Source organism: Protopterus annectens, chromosome 8.part1 (genome assembly GCF_019279795.1).
Source record: "Protopterus annectens isolate FY-2018-M chromosome 8.part1, PAN1.0, whole genome shotgun sequence".
NCBI lineage: Eukaryota > Metazoa > Chordata > Ceratodontiformes > Protopteridae > Protopterus > Protopterus annectens.
This window is the reverse complement of record NC_056742.1, coordinates 355047665-355073357: the sequence shown is the minus strand read 5'-3', so window position 1 is coordinate 355073357 and position 25693 is coordinate 355047665. Positions and strand designations below refer to the sequence as shown.

The 25693-nt window shown below is 39.5% G+C and overlaps 1 protein-coding gene across 3 annotated transcripts in view; it reads left to right on the top strand.

The window, feature by feature from the left end:
- The window catches only part of LOC122810355 (zinc finger protein 585A-like), a 534209-nt gene that overhangs the window by 11883 nt on the left and 496633 nt on the right, over positions 1–25693 (top strand). The window lies entirely within an intron of this gene.

Here is a 25693-nt window from a genome sequence, read left to right as displayed (position 1 = left end):
CTCTGAGGATGTCTCCTTTTCAGACATCCTTGAGCTCCTCAAACAGAGGGGGAATTGGCCATCCATTGATCCCTCCGAGGATGAGTCGGTATACCTGGTGGCTTTTGGATCCCGACCCTCCACCTCCTGGGTGTCTCCGCCTTTCGACCCACTTATGCAGGTAGTGGCTCAGAAGGCGTGGGCGGCTCCAGATTCTGTGGAACCTGTCCCCAGGAGACCATCCAAATTCATCACGGCCCCTACGGACAAGCAGTTCCTTTCCAAGGGTGTCTCTGTGGATGCTATGGTGGTGGCGGCAGCCACTAAGAAGGAACTGGCGGATCCTTCAGTACCTGTCCATCCTCCTAACAAGGATTCTAGGACCATGGACAGGTATGGAAAGCGGATGTTTTCTTCAGCGACCTTTGCTATGCGTTCGCTGAACTACCTTTGTCACTTCACCAGGCTTCAACGAGATATCCTCAAGGAACTGGGTGAAGTAGTCCAGGATCCTTCTGCTGCTGGGGCTCAAGAAAAGATGGCCTCGCAGCTTGCAATCCTGAATTCCCTATCTAACTCCTCCATGCGGCTCATATCCTATGCGGCCGATGGAGCGAGCAGGGCCGCAGGCACAGGAGTTGCTCTAAGACGCCAAGCCTGGATGCGGCTTTGTAATTTTGCGGACCCCTTTAAGGCGTCCTTCACTAATACCCCCTTTGATGGTTCGGCTTTGTTCGGACCTCAGGTGAAGGATACCTTGACCAGGTGTGAGCAGGACGGTAAAACTCTTTCTGCCGTTGGAGTCCAGTTTTCCGCTCCTTCTAGACCATATCCCAAGGGTCAGAAGGGGGGGAAGATGTGGTTCCGTAAAGCCCAAGGAGCTACACCGGACACACGTTGTCAGTTTACCCCTAGTGGCAGAGGGGGTAACAATAATAGACGCCGCCCTAGAAGCAGGGGGGGTCCTCAGAACCAGGGCAACAGGGAGCCTCTTCCTGAGAAGCCCTTTCAGCATCCCTGAGGTGTTGCCCGACTGTCCACCCTTGGAGGCAGTCGGGGGAAGGATTTCACTGTGCCCAGTAGCCTGGCAATCCCTATCACAAGAGATGTGGGTACAGTCGATCATATCCGAGGGTTACAAAATCCCTTGAAGGTTTCCCGTACCTCTACAATCCCTTCCAGACATCTCACCCGGTCAAAGGGATTTGGCAGAACAGGAGGTTTCAAAGCTCCTAGAAAAAAGAGCCGTCCAGACTGTGCCGGCAGACCAGGTAGGATCCGGCGTCTACTCGAGATTCTTTTGGTCCCCAAAAGGACGGGAGATTGAGACCAATATTAGACCTGAGCAATCTAAACAGATTTGTCAAGAAGGCAAGATTCCGGATGGTCACGCTTCAGTCCATTCTGCCCTTTCTGGGCAAGGACAACTGGATGTGCTCTATAGACCTTCAGGATGCGTACTATCACATAAAGATTCACAGACGCTCCAGAAGGTTTCTCCGCTTTCGGCTAGGGACCAGTCATTACCAATTCAGAGCACTGCCCTTTGGCCTCACTTCAGCCCCAGAGTGTTTACCAAATGCATGGCAGTGGTAACAGCTCATCTGAGACGTCAAGGATTCCAGGTGTTTCCCTACTTGGACGACTGGCTCCTCTCCGCCACCACCAAGTGTCAGCTTCTTCAGTCCAGAGACTACACTCTACAGCTTTGCAGGAGATTGGGAATTTCAGTAAATTTCGAAAAATCTTCTCTGCTGCCTTGCCAATCTATCACCTTTATAGGCGCAGAATTAAACACCGTCAAAATGTTAGCCAAACTAACGGATCAAAGAATTCTGGACATCCAAAAATTCGTTCGGATTCTATTGCAGAGCAACAAAATCAAAGCCAGATTTATTCTGAAGGTTCTAGGTCTTATGGCTGCGGCCATTGTTCTTCTACCACTGGCTCGCTTCCACATGCGCCTTCTGCAGTGGATGCTTTTCACGCAGTGGTCGTACCACAGTCTTCCGATGAGGCACGAAATCTTAGTCACACAGTCATGCAGAGCTCATCTGAATTGGTGGATATCTTCCCCTCTTCTTCATCAGGGCCGACCCTTTATTCCCCCTCCTCCAGTTGCCACAGTCAGTACGGATGCCTCTCTGATCGGGTGGGGGCATTATCAGGGCAGGATGGTCCACGGGACGTGGCAACCCATAGAATACCATCTGCACATAAATGTCCTGGAGATGAGAGCAGTGCTTTTAACGTTGCAAGCCCTCAACGACTTTCTTCCCACGGGGACAATTGCAGTACAAACGGACAACATGTCCGTGGTCTGGTACATCAACAAGCAGGGCGGGACCAGGTCCTATCCGTTGTGTCGAGAAGCTCTCAGACTTTGGCAATGGGCGATCTCCTCTCATCGGTTTCTGATAGCAACGCACATCCCCGGCAGGTCCAACCTATTGGCGGACAGGCTGAGCAGATCCATTCTGATGCCTCACGAGTGGTCTCTCACTCAATCTGTAGTGGATCAGATTTTTCTGAAGTGGGGCACTCCTTGTTGCGATCTTTTTGCTACTCCTCTAAACAACAAGTGCCCCGATTATTTCACTCTCTTTCCCCTTCCAGGCCAACCCCTGAGAGACTCTCTAACCCAGGATTGGCCCCGGGGACTTCTGTACGCTTTTCCTCCTTTTCCCTTGATTCCACAAGTCATTCAGAAAGCCACCGTTTTGAGGGCCAAGTTGATCCTCATTGCCCCATATTGGCCTCGACAAATTTGGTTTCCGTCTCTGCATCGTTACCTTCTGGTGCAGCCCTGGCATCTAGACCCAGTTCCGGATCTCTTGATCCACCAGTCGGGTCAGCAGCACCGGGCCATTCATTCTCTCAACCTCACTGCTTGGTTGCTCCACTTAGCCAGGCTACAGATGATTTCTGACTCAGTCAGAGACATCTTAGTGTCTTCTTTAAAGTCGTCCACTAGGACTGTTTATGCTAGCAAGTGGCGACGTTTTTCTATTTGGGCAAATTCCAGAAATATTGATCCTTTTACTGCTCCTGTACATTCTGTTTTAGATTTCCTGGCAGAGGTTTTTCATTCAGGATCCTCGTCATCTACAGTCAAAGTACAACTGGCTGCTATTTCCAAGTATCATGTGGGCTTGCATGACAATAACATTATGTCTCATAGATTATGCAAGGCCTTTCTGAGAGGAGTTTTTCTCCTAAAGCCACCTATAAAGCATCCTCCTCCGCAATGGGATCTAAACTTAATGTTGGCATCCTTGATACTACCTCCCTTTGAACCGTCTGCTTCATGTTCTCTGAAGTTATTGACCTGGAAAACTATATTTTTACTGGCTGTCACTTCTGCAAGAAGGGTTTTCCGAGATTCAAGCTCTCTGCATTCGTTCCCCTTATTTGGTTTTTCATAAGGACAGGGTATCTTTAAGAACGAACCCTTCCTTTCTCCCCAAAGTTGTGTCTCAAATCAATATCAACCAATCTATAGATCTACCAGTCTTTTTCCCAAACTATTCCGACAGAGCTGAACAGAAACTGCATTTTTTGGATGTCCATCGTCGGCTCAGGTACTATTTGCATAGAACTAAACAATTCAGGAAATCGGACCAATTATTTGTCTCCTATGCAGAAAACAGGATAGGTCTTCCAGTTTCTAAAGTGACCTTATCCAGATGGTTGACTTCCACCATTTCCTATGTGTACTCTCTCAGAGGCAAACAACTATCTTCTAAACCGAAAGCACACTCAACCAGGAGAGTCTATCCACTTCTGCAGCCTTTCAGGATAGACTACCCATTGATACCATTTGTGCAGCAGCTACTTGGGCCACGCCTCATACTTTTGTCTCTCATTACAAGTTGGACTTGGCCTCCAGAGATAGGGCCAGTTTTGGTTCCACAGTTCTCAAGAGTCTGTTCCATTGAGCCACCCGGGATACAGGTGCTAGGGACGCGGTCCCATCCAGCAAGAATGAAGGCGAGATTGACAACTTAACATTTAGAAGTTATGTACCTACCATAACGTTCCATGTTAGTTGTCTTCTCTCGCCTTCTTTCTTGCGTCCCTCCCTCCTTCCCCCTGGCCTGGACAGATCTTGAAGAGTTCCTATCAGGTTGTTTTCCTCCTGAGCCTTCATATGAGGACTTCTATTATGAACTAGTGTTCCTAATTTTGTTAGGATACTCTTTAGCAGGGTAGGTTAGCTACCAAACGAGATCTGAGGTAGTTCCGCCTTGCATCATGGGATATAGGGTTACCTCGAGCTGGTAAAAGGAGTTCCTAAGCTAAAGCAAGTGCCGAGTCGGAGCCGAGGATCGGCTCCGAACCCATCCAGCAAGAAAGAAGGCGAGAGAAGACAACTAACATGGAACGTTATGGTAGGTACATAACTTCTAATTTTTCAAATTTCATTTTTCAGGAAATTATTGGAGTGTTAAGAGCTGACTCTTAAAGAAAGTTGGATTGTTTTCAGAAACATTCTTTGCTGAAGGCAGCAGTGGTTGTTAAGTGGTGTGATTCTGAAGGAAGGTTCATACATGAAGTATTAAACTGAACTGTTACAAATCTTCACCAGATTCCCTTAGTAGTACTCGTGGTTATAAGAGATGTTTCCTAGTCACTTTAGGACACAACACTATATATATATATATATATATATATATATATATATATATATATATATATATATATATATATATATATATTTTTTTTTTTTTAATCAGGAAACCTGGTGTTTGAAAGTATCCATTCCTGTATAAAGCCTAAAAAGACCTATGATAAACAAGTGTACATCAGAGGTATGCTGTAATATAAAACCAGTGTGTAATATTCAGCCACAGCAGTTAAATGTAAAGCTTGAGATCCCCCTTCCTCACAGTCAGTGTCTGGGTAGCTGTTTCATGAGAGGAATGTATCACAGAGCAGGATCATGGTTAGATGGGGCCCTTGGTAGGATAATGGATCATGGCCCCCACTGCATCCCCACCCCCCAGGAGCCATTCCATTGTTTCATTTTTCCCCCTCCCTCCATCTTTCTCTCTCTCTCTCTCTCTCTCTCTCTTGTCTCTCCCCCCAGTTATGATGAAATATTGTTCAAACCAGTCAGTGTGCATACAATTTTCTTTATTTTTACAGTGATTACAGATATTTGCATTTAATTTAAAATGTTACAGCCTAAACACTGATAGCCATTTACTAAACAAAACAATACAGTCTTATAATGAAAACAGACGTAGCATGAGTAACAGTAAACTTCTCTACCCATGAAATGCACATTCTTTGAAACTGCATTGAAACCCACATTCATAGATAATGCATTTGGCCAGTGGTGAATTAAGTGTACCTTTGGGCTGTTTTCAAACCGTGGGTCCCCTGCACACATTTTTAGGACCATGCATAAATGCATATATTCTTAGATTCACCTTCCTGATTGTATTAGATTATATTCTTTGTTTAATACAGCAGCAATTGTTAGAGTACATTTTAAGTTGAACATTTTTCCAGTAAGTAGTGAAACATGATATATGAACCAATAATAAGGTTACCCATTTCAGAACTTTTCAGCCATAAAAGGCCACTCAGACTGCTGCCATTATAATCCCCCAGTAACAATCCATATCCACAACCTCTGCAGAAGTAAAAGTCATCTGAATAATTCTGCATTAAAGAGATCTGTAACTAATAAAGAGGTTGCTGAAGGCAAACAGCTTTGCATTTCAGTGCTTCATCTCCAAATTCAGTGCCTGCTGTCCATGAATAATAAAATTGCCTATATTACTTAAAAAAATGGTGTGCTGGTGATATACAGTAGGGAATGGCTGGCAAACAAGACAACAGATTCATAGTTGCAAGGCATCTCATCCAAAGGAGGACACACTTAGAAGTGCAGTACCCCCCCCCCACCCATTTAAGCTGCAAAATAGTGTCAGCAGTTGATCTGCCTGGTGTGTGAAGAAATATGAAACCTTTTGCACCAAAGGCAAGTGTGCTACCTGTTGTACCACTGACACTGAATAAGACAACTGTAAAATTCTGTGACTGACATTGATAGACTGTACAAAAAAACAAAACAGAAAAATAGCTTACCTAACTGGGGCATTTTATACACACACACACACACACACACACACACACACACACACACACACACACACACTGCTGTACTCACTGTTGTGGCACTGTCAGTCCTGCACGTGCTCTGCTCCTTTTGCAGGATATCCTATCTAAATATCCTTTGCTTACTGCTCTGATGTCTTGGGCTTTGGTTGTTAAATCATATCTCCTGCAGGCTGTGCTTATGTTATCTTAATGTGTGCTGCTCTTTACAGAAATCTCCCGTGAGGTCCTAAACCCTCTTTGGTCTTACAGAAAGTCTCCCACAAGGTCCTAACGAGTTGCTGTGTTTACAGAAATCTTCAGACTTGATTTATTTATAAACAATTTTATTTTTTATTGTCCACCCCACCGCATGAACTATAGGCACCTGCCTAGATCACCTAGTGCTGGATCCTGCTGTGGTGTATCAATACTGTGTACCCCAGGCAGTATAGCTATAGATATATAAGAGTGTTACAAATGATCTAAACCAGCATATTGTATACAGTCAAAGTAACACTAGCAAAATGTTTAAACACAAAATACTGACAAAATTGAACTTGTAGTAGGGAAGTGTTTATGCCCTTTTCTGACTGTTGTTTGGAATCGGTGTATATAATTAGAAGGGAGTGTGGGGAATGCCCCCCAGCAAAGACGTTAGTTTTGTATGTGGTCAGATTTTGTCGATGGTTTTGTGTATGGTTAATGTTTTTTATTGAGTTTTGTAAACCTTTACTGAATTATCACTTAAGACACAGTCAAATATAGATTTATATAGAATAAAACAAACCAAGTTAACATGTTCACAGTTGCAGAATGTAAACATCACATATATGCTTTTATCAGTTATCATAATTCCAACATTACATAAATTGCTCAATTTTTGCCTTCAGTTAAACCTCACTCCTCTTCTAAAACATTATTCTACATTTATTGTTCCCAGAGTTTCCAATTTCTTTTCTGTGTAGTGTGCTCCTACCCTTTTCTGAAGATTCAAGTTGTGTTACCTCAGTTACTGTATAATATTCACTACTTCAGGTACAGCTGGTTTAGAATTTGATTTCCATTTTCTAGTAATTGTGTTTTTGGCAGCCACCAGAATTAAACTTAACAAGGCTTTACTATGTCCAAGCAACTTAGAGACTGTATCCTAGCTCAAAAAATTATTTCCTTATGCTCACCAAATATTTCTGAGAGAGTACTCTGTAGCGAAATCTTAGTCTGCTAGCAAATTACACTTTCAAAACGTACGTTTCCAGTTACCTGGTTCTTCCCCATCCCACCTCCAATATTTGCCATCTACCTGAGGAAAAGTTTGGTGGAGTCTGCTTGTGGTAAGAAAATACCTATGCAAGCACTTCTAAGGAAACATTTATTTATTTATTTTTATTTATTTAAATTTGTTGACCGGGAGTGTCTGACTGGACGTAGGTCCATTTTCAGCGGAGGCCCGGGGAAAAAAGCTCCACAGTAAAATAAACAGACAGTAGTTACATTGGATTACATAGCGATTAACAATTTAACATAGCAATTACTTACAACATATTTATAGATGAAGAACATAGTACATCAGTAGACAACTAGAATCTTTATCTGTGAAGTACATAACAGACATTAATAAATGTTACAATGAGAAGTTCCTGCTGTATAATAAGTACTAGGCTTATGAGCATCTGATCTTGCTATAATCAAGGTAGTTAGTGGAGTGGAAAGAAAGGTAGTGGTTGGATGGGGTGGATGATATTAGAGTGGGAGTTGCAAGGGCATAGCCAGCATGTTTTTAGGTGCGCTTTTAGTAAAGTTTTGAAGTGGGTGCATGATGGTACGGACGTAATTGTGAGTGGGAGTGAGTTCCATAATTTGGCTATGGCGCAAGAGAATAGTGCTTCACCAGCAGAGTTATTGCTACATACTAAATACTAAATACATACTAAATATTGCTACATACTAAATCTCTGGACTTTGTTGCATATTTGAAAACCATACATGTGTCCACCCATTGCTTCCTTATATGACTGCTTATCCAGTCTATTTTCTCAATCGTTTCTAGCTCATCTGATTGATTCATGTAGTTGTTGTGCAATATTTTATATGCCCTACTTATCACTTTTTTAACATCAGCTTCTGTTCTAGATTCAAATAAACTCTACAGGAGTAGCTCTTTCACTTATGATTCCTCTGTCCATTTCTGTTTGCCTGTGCTCTGATATCAGTCCCTGATATGGGCATCTTCTATCCTTCAGTCTAAATGTATTCTTGGCCTCCTAACATTCTGTTACCTTTCCCTGTCTAGTTATTTGCTTCCCATACCTTGGTTCCTTTGCCAGTTTTCTACAGTAGATTCCACCTTCCCTTTGGTCTTTTCTCTGTAACCCTAATTGCAGTCATCTCTATTAGCAGAGTCCCCTTTCTCCATTCTCATGTTGGCTTAGTTCTTAGAATATTATTTGTTACTTTAGGAATATAATATTCTGTATGGCTGGGCTGCTATTATTATCCTTTAAGGATCTGGTTTTAAAGGATCTAGCTTGAAGACTTTACTTCATTCCTACCTCTTATCTAACTGGGAATGCTCCTGCTCTCATCCAAACTAACTTTTATTTATTTTTTTCAGTGTTCTATTAGGCTGCATAAGGCCATCTTAGTCCATGTAATCCTAGCATGTTTTGTTATGGCATATGTCACATAACGCTTTATTATCGTTATCTTTGTCAATTCAGTTTCTTTTTCATCTTGCTACTTTGGAAATACTGTATGTGGATCTTTTCTCCCCGGGCCTCCATTGAAAAAGGGTTTTTTTTGGCCAAATGGACTTTCCTGGTCAACAAACACTAAATAAATAAATAAATAAATAATAAACAAATCTGCATGTAAAATCACATTCTCTCTTTATTTCTTGAATTTCCATCTGCGTAATCATCATCCCTTTCTACTTTGAATTACAGCTTTCTTGTGTTGTGTGTTAACTGTGTAGCTCTGTAATATCCATTCAAATTAGGTAATCCTAAACCACCTTGTCCTATTGGAGGGATTAGTTTATTCCAATTGACCTTTGCCCTCTTCTCCTCCCAGATAAAATCTTTCAGCTCTTTATTAATTACCGTCTCCAACTTTTCCCCCCTGAGCTGTATATAAACCTAAAGGGACTACATTTTCACTGTTTGTATCTTGCTAGCTACATCCATAAACAAGAGCTTCTAGTGTCTCAGTTTTTGTATTATTTTTGTTTAGTCTCTTCCCACATATTCTTAGCTGCCATAAAAGTATCCTTTTAACCCATACTCCTAAATACTTCATTTATTGTGTCCCCATAAATGTAGTTATTGCTGAACCAATTCATGTGTGGGTACATAGTTTACAGCTGTGGCCTTTATTTTGTTTACTTTAATTTTGTATCCCAAAAAAAAATTGAAACTGTATCAGAATGTTCTACAACACTTCAGTGTCCTTTTTTGGTTTTATCAGTTACAAAATAATATTGTCTGCAAATGAAGCCAACTTTTTTTGATTACCAAACCAATTATATCATTGAACTTCTGAGTCTCTTATTTTCTTTAATAATATATCTGGTTCTCTATTCAGATACAACTTATCAGAGATGAACCCTACCAGTTTAAGTTTTGGCTCCAGTACATCATACACCCTCTTAATTAACCTTATTGTTGTAGCAGGGAATGGAAATGCCTCCACTGCCCTAGTCATAAAATCCCAGCTTACTCTATCAAATGCTTTTTCATCAAGACCCACCAACAACAGTGGTATTTTCTTACATTCTGCTTCTCTCTGGATCAACATTGTTCTATTAATGTTGTCAAATGTTTACCTCCCCTCCACAAAACCACATTGATCCGTGTCTATCAGTTTTATAGGTTCATAGGTTGGTACTAGGCTATCGGACCTAGGGCATATGCAAGCCTAGCCATAACAATTCCCTGGATATTTATTCCCACAATATTTACTTCTCTGGACCCCTGTCTAGCAGGGTGACTAACATGATCCCCGGGATGAATTTCCTATCTCCCATCCAATCATCAAGATTCCTTTTGAAGAGGGCCAAGGAGGCGCTCTGCTTGACATGTATGGGCAGTCTATTCTAGAGTATGGGGAGTCTCTAGGTGAAGAACCTATCCCTCCAGCATGTTTTGTTCATTGTGATGACAAGGTTTAGATCCCTGGAGCGTGTGGCTCTGAGGGATTGGGATTTCTTTAAGTGTAGCAGCTCAGGGTTTGACATGGCCTTGTATGTTAAGCAGAGATTGCCTCCGAGTAGACAATATGCCACAGAGTATAGCTGGAGTTTTTTTTAGATGTTCAGCGTATGGCATCCGCTTTAGGCCTGTGATTCTTTTAGTGAGGTATTTCTGTGGCTTTTCCAGCTGTTGCAGATGTCTTGTGAGGTACATACCAAACAGGGCATTATACTCTATAATGGGTCTAATGAGGGATGAGTACAATGGAACAATGACCTCCTTTTTTTCTGGATGAAAAGCCCTTAGTGATGAGGTGTGCCACATAGAAGGATTTCCTGACTGTTATGGCAATGTGGTTATCGAAAGTGAGACCACTGTCCACCTGTGTCCCTAAGTCTCTATCACACTTTCAATGTTTAGTGACCTGCCACCTATGTGGTAATTCATGGTACATGTTTTTTTCCAAAGGGGATAACTATACATTTCTTGGCATTAAGCTTGAGCCTATGGCTCTGGCACCAGGCATCTGTTTCTGTAAGGCTCTTTTGTAGAATATCCACATCATTTGGGGATTCAATAATGGCTCCCAGTTTGCAGTCATCTGTGAACTTTGTTAGCCAGAGTCCCTTAGTGTTGGCCTGTACTTCAGAGAAGTAGATGCCAAAGAAGAGTGGTCCCAGGACTGAACCTTGAGGTACTCCACTTGTCACTTGTCTGGACCTGGATTTGGAGTCGGCTACTTTTACAGTCTGGGTTCTGTCAGTAAGCCAGTTGGCGACCCATTGAGTGACGTAGGGATTTATGCCCAGCTTAGTAAGTTTATCTATGATTCCTGAGTGGGGGATGGTGTCGAAGGCCTTGGCGTGGTCCAGATAGGCTGTGTGGACTGCCTTACCCTCGTCCGCAGCTCTCGAGACTGATTCAAAGAAGTCAGTCATATTCAGGAGACAGGATCGGCCCTTCATAAACCCAAACTGGGTGGGGTCCAGTGTTTGAAGGTTGCCAATGTCTTTGTTTATAAGTTCCATTTTAATGCGTTCCATGCCCTTGCAGATCAGGCTTGTCAGACTGATGGGATGGTAGTTCCCGGGATCCAAGGCGGATCCTCCCTTGTGGAGCGGGATAACTGTAGCTGTGTGCCACTCAGTGGACACAAAGCCTGAGGTGAGGCTATGATTAAACATGACACTTAGGTTAGGTGCCAGTTCATTTTGTAGTTCATGTAGTACACAGCCTGGAATGTCATCTGGTCCCATGGATGCTGTATTCTTAGCTTTGAAGAGTGCGGTTTCTACCTGTGTGGCCGTGATTATCGTAATTTGGCAATCTTTTGGTATTGAGATGGGCCCGTTAGGGGATGAGAGGGGGGTGAAGTTGGCACTAAATCGATCTGCCAGGATATTGGGAATATCCTTGGGATCAGTATATTTAATGCCATTCTGTTGTAGCTCAGAGCAGATCTGAGCATTGTCATTTAGATTCTTGACATAACTATAGAATGTCTTGTGGCTGTCTTTGGAATCTTTGGTTTATTTTCGTAACTAGCTTTTGAGGATTTTATGAGGGATCTCAGCTTCTTACTGAGGCTGGTGAGGGAGTTTTTTGCATCCTGGGATTTTCCTCTTTTCTGCAACAGTTTCTTCCTTCTGTTGTATAGTTTGCTTATAGCAGGGGACCACCAGATTGGCTTCCTTTTTTTGGAGAAGAGCATCTTGGTTCTATTTGGGATGGCACAATTCATGCACGAGTGGACGTGCTCGTACAGTGCCTTAGTGTAGGATTCTGCAGTCGAACTTCCAGATCCCGTCTGCGTGGGTGTTGTGAAGTTTGTCACTGGCAGCTGTTTGCCATTCTTTTAGCCATTTTAGACATAAACACTTTATAATCATGATTTAAAATTGAAATGGGTCTATATGAAGCTGGATCAGATGGTTCTATCTTTAGGTAGTACAGCCACCACAACTTTCTTCCAGGATGTTGGTGCTTCTCCCTCCATTTAAAATACTATACAAAACCTTTTAGGTCTTTATCTCTTTCTTCACTCCTTGCTTCCAGACTTCCACAGTAATACCATCTATTCGTGGAGATTTTCTTGCAGATTGATTGTACATCACATTTTTATCTCATCTCTTCCTGTCTTCACTGTTATTTGTTGAGCCTCATCTTTCTCTAACCTTGGCATACTTAAGTCGTCCATAAATATTTCCTTTTGTACTTTTTTCCTTGATTTCTACATTCCTGTGCTTTATATACAAATTTTCCTATGTACTTCCATATATATGAGCGTATACAAATGCATACACAAACGTAAATATACATATGCATGCATTCATTTTGTGTTTGTATATGTTACAGGATCTGTGATTATTTTTCTTGTTATAGGCTCCATAAGTTTGGCAGCAACCCTTTATACTTTCTGTTGCCCAAGTCATTATGCTAAAAGTTTTTGTGCTCTGGAATTATTATCAGAATGAGTTGCTTAACAGCAGCCTTTTTAAACTCATGCACATTATCCAGGTAATCCCTTATTTTTGTCTTTAGCACTCTGCAGTTATGCCTGCTCTTGTTCTCTGAGATTCCCCTTATTCTGCAATACTTTAACCTTTGCCAGACCCTCTAAATAATTCTTACTTCTTAACCAAATATCATTTTTTTATTTCTACCCTACTTTTAAACTCCACATTCATTTTATCCCACCCATTAGTTATAACTTCTGAAGACATTTCTATCTTCCCTAATAGTTCTCAAATAATTTCCCCTACCCATTCTTCTCTTTTTTAACAGGTTAATGGGAAGTGCTAGTGTCTCATTTTTACTTCATTACCCTGCATTTTTATCTTAGTTGTTGTTGGCGCACAATCTGAAATTTTTATTGGATGTGTGGTTAAGCTTTCAGTCAAATGGCTCTAAATCTATATTAAATAACAAAGGGGAAAGAGGACACCCCTGCCTGGTCCTTTGTTCGGATTCAAGTGTAATAACTTATTACACTCCCAGAACATATGTTCCCAGTTACCAGTTTCTTCTCCATTGCACCTCCAACATTTACTGTCTACTTGAGAGAAAATTAATTGGAGTCTGCTTGGGGTATAAAAGTATCTATGCAAACACTTCCTGGCAGAAGTCTTAAATCTTCTCGACTTGTTGCATATTTGGGAGCTATACATATGTCCTCCCATTATTTCTTTGTGAATTGCATAGCTAATCTTTCTTCCTAATCTTTTCTGACCTCTTCTGATCGATTCCTATAGTTACCGTGCAATATTGTATATTCTGTGCTAATTATCCCTTTTTAACAGCAGCTTCTGTTCTCGATTCAATTAAACTCAACCAGTACAGGTCTTTCATTTAGGATTCCCCCATCCCTTTCTCTTTGTTTACACTCTGATATCAGTGGTAGGGAAGGCAATCACTAGCCTGCAATCCAAATGTCTTCTTGGCCTCTTCCTATTCTGTTACCTTTCTTTCTCTAATTATTGGATCTCAGTATCTCAGTTCCTCTGCCATTTTCCTGCAGTAAATTCCACAACCCCTCTTGTCTATTTTTTGTGCCCCTAATTGCAGTCCTCCCTATTGGCAGAATCTACTTTCTCCATTTCCATATTAGCTTAGTTCTTGGTATGTTTTCTGCTACTTTATGAATGTAATATCCGGTACAATTGTTGTTATTCTTCTTAAGGATCTGCATCCCAAATCCCATTCTTTCCTTATTTCTTGAGTCCCTTTCCACTTTGAATTGTAGCTTTCTGTTTGTGATGTGTATAAGAGTTTTAACTTTTTGGCTCTATAATATCCCTTCATATCAGGTAATCCTAAACCTGCTTGTTCTGTTGGGAGAATCGGCTTATCCTACTTGACTCTTGGCCTCTTCCCATCCCAAATTAAATTCTTTTAGTATAACTTTCTACTTTTGCCAGTGTTTGGTGTTTAGATGTTTTGCAGTCTAGACATTTTTTGGTTTAGATAAAGTTTAGATATTTTGCTATCAATATTTTGACTGTCGATCATTTGTTGTACTTCCATATATATGAGCGTATACAAATGCATACACAAACATAAATGTACATATGCATGCATTCATTTTGTGTTTGTATATGTGTACAGGCTGTCAAAGATACAAACAATAGAGACATTCCACGTACCACAGCCAGTCAAATGTATGTAAGCAATCAAACCAAATGAAAATGTATACTCTCTCTGTGGCAACCATTTGTGCAAAACATACAAAGTACTTAAAGCAGAAAAGAAACCTGCACCTGTTCAAAGCATACGTCTGATCTGTCTCAAGCAAATACATGTACATTAGTTTTGAGCCAGAAAACATGGGTGATATTTTTAATCATTATTGTGCTCTTTCAGTCAGCAATTACGGTGTCAATCAAATTGCCACAAATAATGACATTACAGTACTAATGCCTGTATAATTGTAATTTGCTCATCACACTATGTTCATTACTCTTGGGCTTTTTCAGACACTGAAAAGGCACCAATCTAATATTTATCTGGGAAGGAGTACACCCCTTTTTTAACTATAGCTGCTTCATCCACGTTGTACATCTATGACCAAAGTGAAACCCAGTCTGCACTTTTAATGTTAACTTCAGGATATTACAACTATATTTAGATTCCTAGTACATTATGAAAGTCATTCCTTTTGACAAGTTTACTGTTGATGTCACAATAATTTGATGACTTGCAAAGTCTTACATGCAACTTTCCAGCACATTCAACAACTGCATATTTTGACCACTAATGTATTACATATAATTGAAAAACCTACCAAATAATGAATCTTGTGCCACCAGCCAATACCAATAAACACAGAAAGGTGACAGTGTGGTGAGGCTGTCACTCGTCTGGTCAGGATAAAACAGACTAACATTTATAGGTTCCATTCAAGCAGCTTTATTACACACAAACACATCAGAAATGAGGCTTTTTAACTTTAAACTTAAATAAACTTACAAACAGACTGACTACTACGCTCATACATGTTAACACTATGGCTGTTCTCTCAAAATGACACTGCTGCCTGCACATGCTCAGTATTTATACGCACGTGCTACATCTGAAAATGCTTCTTAAAGGTGCATACACACACTCTGATCTACATCCTCCCTCTTTAAGAAATAGTCCTTATATGAAGTGACAGTATTCAATGACACACAGTTATACAGAACTAGTTATTTGACATGTAGTTATACAGAGTTAGACACATATAAAACAATTTTGTCCAGACTGCTGTGTATTTTATACTAGGTCTGGAAGTACTACCTGATCGTGTAACAAAAAAGTCAGAATGGGATCTAGCAATGGGCACTGTCTTCAAGGAATGTTCAACTTTGGGAACATCTGTGCCATCAGGAATGGGAATGGATATTGTGACACATTCTTTGGTGCAAACATTTTCTGGGTTGCTGTGAGATCTAGAGTCTGTATCACAGGTGCAATGCTGCAATATTGCTTCTGATACAGGAAGACGATGTGTGCAGTTTCTCCTGTACTCTATACCCTCAGATTCCACTAAATAGGATCTTGGCTTGGTATATATACCTCTCACTTGAACAATTCAATCAAAGCCTTTCGCCATTTGCATCCTCGTTGTCTCTCCTGCTTTTAACATATTACATCCGAGTGACACCGCCAGGTGCATTTGCAGTTAACTCCTACTGACTCCTCTAGGCATCAGATATTGCTTGTTCATATTTGCATCAATAATTCCAAAACCATGCTATGTACAAGGTTTTAAAAAATTTCATCTTAAAGCTTACACAATAGCAAACTCATCTGCATTAATATCTGACTACTGTCTAGTGCTGCAAAACAGATATTAACTATTGTTTTTTATGATATTAATTTGTATAGATCATTTTTACATTGTTCTAAGTATCTCAATAATCAAGTAATGCAGACAGAACTCCTTAGCCTAATATGAAAGCTCTCAGCTAGATGAATAAAATGCTGTTGACAGTATGTGCGTAACTTGAGTGGTTGCTGAGATATTGTAAGTTGTTTACAAAATATTACAAATGTAATAGTTACTGTGTTTATTGTGACTTAAAAAATTCAGTTTAAGACCTAGAACCTAAAGAATACTATCACTATAAAAATAGCTTGTGCTAAAGAGTTTGACATGTATACTTTGATAATTCCTATGGTTCCAGAGATGTGAACATTTGCTTGAAGTGTGAGGACACAATTTGATTTTGTCAAAAGGCTCAGGCTCCACTAATTGGAAGTTACATTGCAAACTTCCTGAGCTCCATTGGGGGAAATGAGTTAACGGACGAAGAAATCTGCTTGTTTTATCATAGCTGGACTTCTGAAACAAACGCTTCTTAAAAAGTTAGGCTTTGATTGCTCTGTTGTTTTTTTTTAGCATTTGGGACCATCAAACTAGAACTGATAGGCAAGGTTGTTCTGGTTTGCCTAGATAGACGTCTCTGAGCAGGTGAGCTTAGTTGGTTGTCACAGGGTATATTTCTGAAATTAAGTAAATTTAAGAAGATATTGGTATTGTCACGCTTTGACCTCCCCAGAAATTGCCTTGCACTTTGTATTGCACGTTCAGCAAGGCCATTTTGCTGAGGATATTCAGGACTGCTAGAAACCTGGATAAAGTCCCACTCTTTAGCAAATCTCTGAAACAGTTGACCGGTAAACTGAGAACCGTTGTCAGAAATAACTTTTGTGTGGACTATCATGGACTGAGAAATGACGTTTCATCTTAATAATAGCACTGGACATTAGGTTAGGTAGCAAATCACTCTCAAACCAGTTCGAATAAGAGTCTACTAACACTAAGTAATGTTGACTGGTTCCACTCAAATATGTTAGTTGCTACTGTTAACCAAGGTAGTTCAGGAATTTGGCTTAGATGAAGTGGGTCTTTTTGCAAATGCGGATTACTAGTGTTGCACACTGAACAAGAAGAAAACACTTTATCGATGTCTTTCACTAGAGAAAGACAAAGTACTAGTCCTCGCACCCTTCTTTTGGTAGAATCGGAACCTGGATAGCCACAATGTAAAATCTGAATGTATTCTCATTGTAAGGAAGTAGAAACAACAACTTTTGGACCTTTGAAAATAATACCATTTTCCATCAGCATCTCATCTCTGTATGGAAATTAAGGTTGTACTTCTGGCGGTACACAGGATTGTTTAAATGGGCATCCTAAGTTGATGAAGTGGTTGAGCTTTTGCAAAATTGGAAAAGTCTTTGTATGATCTCTCAGCTCATCAAATCACGTGGTAGAAAAATCATGCACTTCCATGGCATCAAAGTCAAAATTCTCTACATCAAGCTGTTCCATAGTATTTTTGGGTGATCTGGATAAGGTATCAGCCAGATGAAGTTTATCTCTTGTATAGACCATTTTGAAATTGTACTTTTGCAATTTAAGCATCATTTTTTGTAGTATTGCTGGAGCGGAATGCATAGGCTTTAAAATAATAACTAGAGGTTGATGGTCAGTTTCTGTCTGGATTGCTCAGCTGTAAATATAATAATGGAGCTTTCAAACATGTGAACACAATTGCCAAAGGTTCCTTCTCAATTTGAGTGTACTGCATCTCACTTTAGGTAAGAGTTCTAGATGCACAGGCAATAGGTCTGCCCTCTTGAAGAGTAACTGCAGCAAAAGAACTACTGATTTGTGGATATCATAGTGTCTTAACATAGGTGGGTTGGCAAGTTGCTGTTTGAGGTTATCAAATACTCTCTGGTGTTGTTCTAAGCATGACTATGCAACATTTTTGCATGTCAGCCCTCTTAAAGGTGCTGATAACTCATTAAAGTCTGGGATAAACTTACTCAAATAGTTAACCATACAAAGAAAACACTAAGGCTTGGACATTGTCCTGGAGCTAGCATCTACAGAGCGGCCACTTGCTTGGAAGGATCTTGGTTGTAAGCCTGTACTGGTAAATAAATGACCTACATAAGTAACTTCTGGTAGTTTGAATTTGCATTTCAGAGGATTGAGCTTTAAATTCACTTCACTCGCTCTGTCCAGAACTTTCCTGAGGTTACTGTCATGATCTGCTTCACCATTACCTCCAACTAGTAAATCATCAGCTATTATTGCACATGGGTAGCCTGAAAGAATCTGTGCCATTGCACTCTGAAAGACTTCTTTGGCAGAATTTATTCCAAAAGGCATCCTGAGGAATCTGTATATACCAAATGGGGTACTGAATGTAATCAGTAGTAAAGATTTGCAATCTAGTATTACTTGCCAAAATGAACTCTTTGCATCTAAGACAGAAAAACAGTGGCATTTGGCATGATGGTTGCAATCTCCTTGACTGTACGCATAGCGTGATGTCTTTTTAATACCTTGTTCAAGTCCTTTGGGTCAATGCATATTCTGATTTCATCTGAATTTTTTTTATGAGCAGCTACGATAGAAGACACCCACTCAGTTGTTTCTGGGACTGGACAAATCACACCTTGTGGCACCAATTTGTCTAATTGGACCTTGACTTTGTCCTGCAAAGCTATATGAAGTCTTCTTGCTGGTCTGACCACTGGACTGACCTCTGGGTCTACTTTCATGGAGTGCACAACTGGAAGTTTGCCTATTTTTTCATTGAAAACATCAGCATACTCTGAGAAAATAGTGTCACTGAAGTTAGAACTGGGACATGTGCTTACATGATGTACTTTGGTAAAAGAAAGCAGTTTAATTCTCAGACTGTCTCTGAGACCTAATAATGACTGCACAGGTCTTCAGACTGCATAAAATTGCAAGCTGTAACGGTTCCCAGCCGAATAACACAAATGCAGTACTGTGTCTTTGGTTTGAATCTCTTCACCTCCATAAGCAACAAGCTTAGCACAATTGACTAAATTAACTTGCTCACCAGCTCTCACTTTAGTAAATGTTTCTACTGACATTACATTGCACTTTGAACCAATGTCCACTTTGACCTCTGTGGGTTTACCATTGATTAGGACAGTATAGAATACTTCATTCTTTGCCAATAAATCTACTGCATTAACCTTTTCACTGACCACTGATACACCATCTACATAGAAAGTAGGGTTGCAGCTATATGTGATCAACTTGCTTTTTTGAGTGACCTTTCTTATTAACTGAGTGAAGCTTGCTTGATTTATAAAACTTTTGAAAATGATTCCATTTTTTACACTTCTGGCATTGCTGACCAAATGCTAAGCACTTCTCTCATTTAGACTCTTGGCTGGCTCCACAATTACGACATTTAACAATAAGACTTGACTTGGGTTTTGCTGACTCAGTCTTGTACTGTACTGAACATGCCCTTTTTACTGAGCTAGTCTTGGAACTTGCTAGAAAGCTATGGGTTTTCCCCTGCCACAGCCACAGGGGTTGCTGCTGCCATGTGCTTATGGCTGTTTCTGCCTGTCACGTGTTGCAGACTGTCTACGTTTGATCTAGAGGCTGCTGAAACTATGCTGTTATCACTTGTAAGCATACTTGTGTGCCTTTCTGTGAGCTGATGGATTCGACAAATCTCTATGGCTTTGCTTAATGCTAAATCACTGTCATGAAGCAAAATCTTTCTCACTGCAGCACTATTAACACCACACACAAGCCTGTCCTTTATTAACTCATTTTTCAAGTCACCAAACCTGCATGTTTTAGCTTTGTTTCTCAAGTCAGTGATATGAGCTGCAAATGTTTCACCTGGCTTTTGGTCTCTTGTATAAAACAAGTGCCTCTGTAATGTAACATTTGTCTGGGGGTTGCACATATCTCTAAATTTATGTTTTAAGCACTGAGGGCCTTCCCTTGATTTAGCCGGTACCACAATCTGATGGTTTCCCCCCTCCCCTGCATATACTTATGGTGCATACATAAATGAACGCTTTTAGTGGCTTCTGACCCAGCTAAGTTAAGCAAAATGAATTCCCTCGTACATGCATCTTTGTCAGAAAAAGCTGCTTGTATGAAAATATCGTATTCCTGCTCTAATACTGTCCAATTCTCTGCTATATTATGATCAAACACGAGTGGACTTGGTCTGCGAAATGCCTCTGCCATATCAACACACAGTAGTGAAGGTGCTTGAAATCCTGTACAAACATGCACACATAAATATGCCAGAACTTGTAATTATGCCCAATAGCACAACAAACTCTTTGAAATAACTACACTTTGCCAAATAAGTCTCTGTAGCACAAGAACACTTTGAAATCTCTGTTCTTTATGAAGCCACTCTTTATCAGTGTGAGAAATGCTTCAAAATGATTGTACTTTGCAAATAAACTGTACACAGCAGTAGAAGCTCAGAGTAAGAAACACCTCAAAATGAATGCACTTTTCAAATAAACTGTACATAACACGAGAACCTTTCAAAATGGCTGTATTTTGCGAAATAACTGCACGGTGTAAGAAACACACTGAAATGGTGGCTTTCTGTGAATAAATGCACACAGCACAAGAAGCATTTTGAAATGTCTGTACTTTGAACTGCACTTTGCAAAATAACTGTACTTTGCACACAGTAAACTGAAATAACTGCACCGTAATAAAGCACACACCCCGCAAACACTTTGCGCACTCTGAGATACTTCAAACAATTCTAGTTATGCTTTGAATAACTTTGGTCAATGCAAAATAGTAGTTTCTGCCCAAACACAGTCTTTTACTAAAAAACATGCAGTCGTCTTGCTTTTTAAGCTCAATTTGCCCTTTTATTGTACTAGTTATGCCCTTTTAATCTCTTATTATGCTCATTATACTTTTCTTGTGCCTGTTTAACTTTAAACATGCCTGTTATGCAAGCCAAAGGTAGTTCTGAGCACTCAACCTGCTTAGTCTGCTTTCACCTTCAACTCTGCACCTCATGGCTCGAAGAAGTTGCTCTCTCAATCCCGATTTTGACACCATGTCACTCGTCTTGTCAGGATAAAACAGACAAACATTTGTGGGTTCTGTTCAAGCAGCTTTATTACACACAAAAACATCAGAAATGAGGCTTTGTAACTTAAACTTAAATAAACTTACAAACAGACTGAGTACAACCCTCATACATGTTAATACTCTTGACTGTTGTCTCAAAATGGCACTGCTGCCTGCATGTGCCCAGTATTTGTATGCATGTGTTACATCTGGAAATGCTTCTTAAAGGTACATACACATGATCTACAGAAGCTTCCTTAAAATCTTGACCATAGCAGAATACAACTCCAAGGAATATTTTTAATAAGTAGAGATTAAGCAGTTTGTCCTGTATAACTAGGACTTCATCAGAATACATCAGATGATTTTGTCTTTCCTTATAGAGTATCCAGAAAGTCAGTAGAACCAGTTAAGCAATTTGTCTGCTAACTTTAAAGTCTTAAATCTTCCTTTTGTGATATCATCCAACCACTTGAATACACTTGCCATTAACTAAACTTCTTTTCCTGTGAAAAAGGGTGGACTTGGTCTGCGAAATGCCTCTGCCATATCATGTGGACTAGTAAGTCTGAAGTAAGAATTGCTAAATGTAGGTTTCCTAAATATTTTAGATTTAAAAATCCCTTTAGTCAGTTCTGTGGTGGTGTCTAAGCAGTTAGTTATACTCTTGCTGTAATGGCAGGTAAACATCAAGAAGGAGGTAGTGCTGTTCAAGTATTCAATAAAATTAACAATGCGTCCCTCAGGGCCATTCCATAGGATAAATATAGCATCCAAAAATCACAAATATAAACTTGTATACTGTGAATATTCCTATCCAAAGATAAACAAGTTCTTCCACTCTAACAATACTAAGCGTAAATGGGGTGCACATGCAGCCCCTCTCGCAACACCTCTGGTTTGACAAAAGAGTTCCCCTTTGAAAAAAACAAGAAGTTATGTAGGACCATTTAGGCCAGTTCCATAATTAGATTCACTTGTTGAGTGCTTAACACTTTAAAGGTTAAAAAGCCATCATGAAAAAAGGTTAAACCTTCTAAATGGATGGAAGAAAATAAATCGACTACATCAATAGTAAGGAAGCCTACAGAGTTTGCTAAGTCCAGGTTTAGTCTCCCAAGAAAGTCCCAAGAGTCCTTTACCATATGAGTTTTTAAAAGAGTAATACACTTTAAAGACATATCTATGTATGCATGTGATATATATATGTATATGTGTGTGTATATAGATGAGTTTGGGATCCATCGGCTGCAACAATAAGTCTAAAATGTGACCATAGTGATTTTGTGGATCTTTGGAGTCCAAAAATTTGAGGGGCCAAAAGGCTTCTTAACTTTGTGGAAGTTATATGTTGACGACAATATTCTTTCCTCAATGAGTATATCTTCCAAAAATGTATTGATTCTGTGTTACGCTATGTTAATTTCATTTGTAGATTTTGCTGTATATATACTGTTGTCATGAAGAATTTGTAACATGGCATGAGTAATCCAATAGAATCAAATAGTACAGTTCACCCACCCTTACCTGGTTTTGTACTAGTGTCTCCCTTTCCTTTTTTTGTCAAATTATATACAATTTTAAGTTTCTTGTCACTCTTCAACCTGTATAAATCCATCGTACAAATGGATTCAAATGTTTGCAAAACTGGGTATAAAGGAGGGTTGAAAAGACTTTTTTTTTTCTTTACTAAATCTATCTCCTTGGCTGGCTCTGTAACTTTTAAAAAAGCTTGAAAGGGTGAAAATACCATCTTTTAATGAATCCCTATACAACTGTCCACAGTTATTAAACAACGCTTTAGGAGGCACACTTTGACACACATCACCTCCTTCAAAGGAATCTGTTTGTCTCTTGAAATCCTTGACATCATGAACATTAAAAGGATTATTACTTCATTCTCCCCTACTGGGGTTAAAGTCAATATTAGGTACTGCAGTTGGTTGAGTTGCTGCCCTTGAATGGTCTGGAACCGTTTTGTTCACTTTCTGAGTAAAAAGCTGGTGGAGTATAATTATGACACACCAAGAATCAAATAAATTATTTCCAGGAACTGGAATATATTGAGGTTAATCCTAACATTTTGGAAGTGGTTGCTTTCTACCCTACGTTTGTTTCCAAGTCTGGCTAGAACTTAAAAAGTTTATATGAGCAGAACCTACACCAGAGGACAAAAGATAGACAAGGAACAACAAATGTGTGAGTGGGGGGTGTAGCCAATGTTCATACATTAAAAAGAAGATAGCATTATATTTGGTAACACCTTAAAATCAAGGGTGTTTTTAAAAAAGGAAATTGTGGAAGCAAAGTTATCATATACCTAGCAGTGTGTAAGGAATCTGTAAGTTTCTTTGTTGGAAAAACAGAGAGTTGAAGAAGGGTTTGTTTGAGCATGTTTATAGCATTGAGAACAAATATATTAACATTCTGTATAAACATACCTTGCCTGATTTTCTCACAATGATTTTAAGTTTGGTATTTTGGAACAGGTAGATTTCAATCCCTTGGTGTGGGGACTGGCAAAATATGTTGGAATATAGATAGTTGTTATGGCATTTCAGACTGAATATGTTTTCTTGCAATTGGTTTAAATAATTATATTTCAGTACAACCAGTTTTAAAGTTCCAGTCAGCTAAATTATAAAATGTAATATAAATCCTCAAAGATGCATCTACTATACATGAAATGTTGCTTGATATTTAAGCTTTCTTGAATTTAATTGCTTTTAAGAGTATAAATGTTTAATGTTTACATTTGTGTATGTTTAATTTTTATGTAATTTTTATATTTTATAAAATTGTTTTTTAGGACTGTATTGTTATTTAGGAATATTCTTAATTGTGCTTGTAACTCTAAGAAAATGTTAGTAGACAAATTGATTAACTGATTCTACTGGCTTCCTGGTACTATATAAGGAAAGAAAATTGTATGATGTGTTCTGATGAAGTCCTAGCTGTGTAGGATTAAAGCACTTAATGTCAACTTACTAAAAATATTCCTTGTAATTGTACTTTGCTTTGTTCAAGATTTTAAGGAAGCTTTTATTACCACACTGTTACCTTTCTGTGTTTGAAAAAAACAAATGAAATCTCTGACCAAAAATCAGTCTATGAAGATTGAAACTTGGTTACTAAAAATAACTTGGAAAAGTTATAAAGTGTATTTTGTAGGGACAAGCACCCACAGCACCCCCACACTCCTTGCTACACATATATACTAACTCTGAGGTTGCACAGCAGCTGGGGAGGGGCAAATTCACATTCCCCACTGTACCAAGATCTCCCATAAAATAATACCAGCATTTGGCGCTCATGTAAATGACTATTCAGTTACTTCTGCTGCTATTACATGTTTGACTGACTAAATGTCTGACCATCTGTTTCTCATCCACATTACATGTGTGTATCTCTCATATACACACACATATATTTCTTTATACACGCGCGCACAGACACGTATGTGTGTATATATATATATATATATATATATATATATGTGTGTGTGTGTGTATATAAATAGATATATCTACACCTGTGTATACATACACACACGATGCACTGGTGCAGTGGTTAACATTGTCACCTCACAGCAAGAGGTTCTCCAGTTTGATTCTCGGCTGGGGTGCCATCTGTGCGGTTTCTGCATGTCCTCCCTGCATTCGTGTGGGGTTACTCTGGGTACTCCAGTTTCCTCCCACATTCCAAATACATGTATCTGGATCATTTCTTTCTGGTCCTCTGCTGAAAATAGGCTCGGTCCTAGTCGGACTCTCCTGGTCAACACATGTTAAATAAATATATAGTGGGTCTGTGTTTATCATGTAATTCCAGCAAAAGTGACTTTCTTCAGACTTCTTTCCACTACATTGACTCCCAAGCCATCAAAAACAAAATAAAGTACAAGAACAATGATTTTACGGGGGGGGGGGGTTTATATCCCCACATGCTCCATATCCTTAAATATAGTAACTCTCAGATCACTCAGCAGTGACGAGGGAGCAGAAACTTCCTGTCAGTGTTCTTTGATTTTGCTGTAACTGCAAAACTTTGCAGAAGATTTCCTACACTGTAAGACACACAAATATTAGTCAAATATTTCCAAAGTAGACAGAAGTAAACCTAATTATACATTTGAAAGCAGTCTTTGACATCATTTTTTGTGTGCATGCTACTGTTTCCTCAATTGGAATGTGACAGAAATTTGAGAGACACTTAAGTGTTGTACAGCATACAGTAGGTCAATTAAAAATAGGTGGTTTAATCTACAAAGTGTGTCCTTTTCTATGGCAGGAACAGATGTATGAACTTTTGACCATTTCCTTTGAATGTAAAAAAAATATATACCTTGAATTTGTAACTAAAGAATGTAACTGCCTTTTGCTGGAATCACAACGGATGTGAAAATGTAATTTTAAGATCAGTGGCTGTTGCCATGCTGATGAAGCCAAGAGCTATAAAAGTACATTTAGTAGACAATTTAAGGAGATTGCAAGCCTAGAGCAAGTAGATGGGTCATTGACATGTA